This window comes from Lepisosteus oculatus, chromosome 5 (assembly GCF_040954835.1).
Source record: "Lepisosteus oculatus isolate fLepOcu1 chromosome 5, fLepOcu1.hap2, whole genome shotgun sequence".
In the NCBI taxonomy this organism is placed as follows: Eukaryota; Metazoa; Chordata; class Actinopteri; order Semionotiformes; family Lepisosteidae; genus Lepisosteus; species Lepisosteus oculatus.
This window is the reverse complement of record NC_090700.1, coordinates 49,858,341-49,862,718: the sequence shown is the minus strand read 5'-3', so window position 1 is coordinate 49,862,718 and position 4,378 is coordinate 49,858,341.

Sequence of the window (4,378 nt, the reverse complement as noted above, 5' to 3'; positions counted from 1 at the left end):
CAGTTTTGCTACTTATACACCTTTCATTCAGCAATTTAATTCACGTTGATCAGAATCTCTGAAAGGTGTACATAAGCAGCCAGTGTGAATTGCTGTAGTATGCACTATATTTCATCACACTTCTCAAACTGAACATGTGAAGTGGAACCCATCCTTGATATTTATCCTCTTCATGCTTCTATAAGCTAAAACATTACTTTATCTGCTACATGATACATATCGGTCAGAATAAACTCTCTTCTACATTCAGTAAAAGATCGCCATACTGTAGAATTGTTTCTGCATTCAGTGGGAAAAGCATTGGGTGAGAAGAGTACCATGATGCAAGGCGTCTTAACAGCTTTGTGCTTAAGGTATCCATCCATAATCAAAAGACTCCTATTCCTGGTAAGGACTGCAACAGCCCGGAGCCCACCATGCATCACTTTGTAGGGGACACCAGTCTATCACAGAGCAGACACTCATGAAATGGAGTCTATAACGAAAGTTCGGGAGGGATGACAACAGCTAAGTTCAGTCAGCCTCGGCTGTCAGTAATTCGCAATCACTCCTGATATCATTTCCTCTCACTAAAAATACTGTATTTGATCGCCTTCTCTCTCTCGCCTATATCTTTTTGCATCCCACCTCCACCTCCTCTCCACCTTTACAGCTGCCCCTTGGTCACTCCTCCCTTTGCATGGGGGTCCCAGCCTCCTCATCCTGTGGCCAGGGGGTCAGCCCTCAGCCAAGTGGGTAGGCCACATTTTAGCAGAACACTCTATAATCCTTTTAGTACACTTAATTCTAGGGTGGCGTTATTTTTAGTGAATTATTTTATTAATTATTTAATAAAAAACAACTTAATTTTGCTCGTTAAACCAGCCGCCATATATTTATGAGGTTGGATGAAAATGGACCACCCACATTGACATAGGGAGAATATACTGCCCCCAAAAAGAAAAAACCTGAGGACCCACGTACTCTGCTAACTGCCACACCACTATACTGCCTATACAGTATATACAGAATTCTGCACAATACTATCTTGGCTTGTGCACCTACTGTATTTCATGACCTAAATCTCTAAATTACTGGTCTGTTCTTTAAATGCTTTGAAAGATATTGAGCACATTGGCCAATATGATGAAATCACTCGATGACTGATAATCTGGGTAGCAAGGCAGGATGCTGATAGACCGAAATCCGCATACTCTTGATTCCTTGATTAGCAGAACAAACAGCCTGGAGGAAGCTCTTGTTCAGGGGCCGTTCTGTGCTGAAGGGGGCAGTGCACAGCACAGGTCAGCGAGCAGCAGGCTGTCAGTCAGCACCGGGCAACACTGATGTCTTGTCTGTCAGCGTGTCTGGCACAGATGGGAACGAGCAGGAAAGCACGGAGAGAGAGGAGTGAGGGCTCGAAGAATAGGAGGAAAACACAGGCAGGCACAAGGAGGCTCAGGAAGGAAGGATTCTCTCCTGAAAAACAAGGCTATTTCTGAACAGGTATGTGCCACTTAAGCATTCCTTTTTTTACCAAAGAACGGAAATCGGAAATATTTCCAAGCACATTCAGAATTACCGCCAAACCTATGAGCTCTCTGACTCCTTCTTTCCACACTAAAAGTTAAAAAACATAGGTGTCACTGTCTGATAAACATTCTGAACTGTACAAATAGCAAATTTACATAACCGATTAACAATCGGTGGATCATTCCTTCTGACTCCTCATTTTTAAATCACACTAAATGAGTAGTCTTTACGCTCAAACAATAATAGAAGAGGGGCTAAAATATACATGCCTCTGAAAGAGGAAATGGTTTCCAAGATTAGGGTTTGTGGAAGAAAAAAGGATATCCTGCCATAATGTTATCTAATCTTAGACGTTAACTTGCTGTAAGGTCTCCCCTGTTCCCCTAAACAATGTCTGTAATGATATGAATAATGATACTGCAAAATGGGATTGTCAGTGGACAACAGTTCTCAATAACTTATCAATACCATCATCTTTGACAGAAAGGTTTTTCTCTCAGCCTGTTGATCCTAATAGGCTTTATGTTTATATTTGCGAGGTATATCACATTAATCAAATACACACTGAATATAAAAAATGTACAGTATCAATTCAGAACATCACTGACCACATGAAGATATCCTTAAAATGTGGCGAGCTGTTGGTCCAATTTACTAGTACTTCAACAGTGCCTCAGGGATGACACTACCACTACACAACAGGATCAGTGGATCATACCTGATTTTCTGACAGTATAGATGATTAGGTCAGTTACTGACAAAGGTGCAAAAGATGGTGCCTATCTTTCTTGGTAATGTACGATACACACACAAAACATAAGCACTCTGGTCCTAGTCTTTTCCACTTTCAGATCTCCAAACCTTACCGCCTTCCCAACACTGCTACGAAACAGACTCATAAAACAGAGAGCTACAATTGTTTCTCATGCAATAAAATCACATCACTGTAGCTTAGTGCCCTCTTTCAGACTCATGACACTCCACCATGCTCTTGCTTCATAGAAGAACAAATGCCAGTAGTTGAGTACCTTACAATTATGAAAGCTAATCATACAGTACATTTGTTCATTTGTGTGTCAAAACTTCATTCTACCATTCACATCATCACTGCTGTCTACCACCTAAACACAAATTCAAGGCAAAACACTCTTCTGCCTTTACTTTATTGTACAAATTATACCCTCCTCCACTTCTCTGCTATTCACAAAGCCCTGGTATGTCTAGCCCTGGGCAAACGCTTTTATCTTTGCTTTCTGACAGTGTACTTCAAACACATCTGCAACAGCCATGTGTGTCTCCGTAAGGAGCTGACACACAGCATCCAGAAACAACATCCATCGCTGGAGGTATCCACTGGCCTTTGTCTCCTCAGTGACAAACTCTACAACCATCCCGGAACAGAGGATGGGTCGAGAGATCAGAGGCAATATCCTGCTTTCTCGAAAGGCCACATATCAGCTTTTTCCTCCTTCTCTAGGTGACAAATGAACTCATTTATTATCATTATTAATTCAATAAAAGAATAATAATGATGGTAACGAAACACCTGCAGGGAGGAAATGGCTTCTGAATTACCAAAGGAATGGGGGTCAGAGCGAAAGCGTGACTTGCTGTCCTGTGCATGGTCTGGCCAAGGGTGGTGACTCCGAAAGCACTTCAGTAGGGTAGTGTTACTTAGTCCTGTGGGGAACATATGATTTAAATAGCATAACAGCTCATCTGCAGAGCTAGCAACATTTTTTCAGGTTTTATTTATGGTGAAAAATTAACAGCTTTCCAAGTCCCCAGAGAGCAATGGAATTGTCTTTTTTTTTGTTTGTTTTTTTCTCACTAATATCCCTCACCAGGAATATAAAAGTCTACTAAAAGGCAATACCACTACACAGTGTCTTTCAATGGAATGAAAATACAAGTATTTTTAAGCTAAGCGAGAAGGAAAGATGTGAATCCTGGAGCTAAAGTTGGACATTGCCATACAGTACATGACTGAGATACAGAATAGGTGACTTTCATAGCTGTACATTTTAATTAGCCCAGTGCAGGCCAGGGAGTTCTGAGGGAGTTTTTCATTGCCACTGTCGCCTTAGGCTTGCTCACTTGGGGGTTCAGACCCCGAAATCTGTAAAGCTGGTTTGTGACCATGTCCATTGTAAAAAGTGCTGTACAAATAAAACTGAACTGAAATTCTGAAAACTGAACAGTGAAATTGAATTGAATCAGTTTTGCAATGAAGATACAACCAAACACTAAGTGACCCTTTCTGCTCTTTTATTTTGACAAGTTCCTAATTCTTCCTTTTTAGCACATTCTTCTGAAGCACACAGGGCCTGCCCATTGAATATCCCACTGATACAAATCACTGGTTAATTCAGCAAAAGAAACAGGTTTTCTTTTTTAAAGATGGTTTTAGTTGCCGTGTGTCCAACCACCTAAGAAGCACAGCTGGAGTGCTTTTAAAATGGTGACGATTGTATTCTACTGGAAAGGGGACTACTGGCTATTGTTTTTGCACATGACAACTTGGTTGAGTATAACAGCGTTTAAAACTGCAGGCAACGTTCACACTCAAAAGTCAAAGCATAAAGTAAATTACGCAAACGCTTTTCTTTTTACTTCTCCTTATACATTTAGCCTATAATTTATTTCATACATAAAAATGAGCTAAGCAGTTCCGAGAAATTCCTTCTCTTGCTTCATTCTCTTGCATGTTTAAAATAGAACAGTGCCTCTTTGAAATACTTTAAAAATGTTTTCATTACATGGCACACATAAGTACCGTAGTGCCATCGGTATAAATTGGCCAATCTCCCTTCTTTAAAAAGCCATGTTACTTTAATAGCGGGCGGGCAGATCGCAAGTTGGGGTC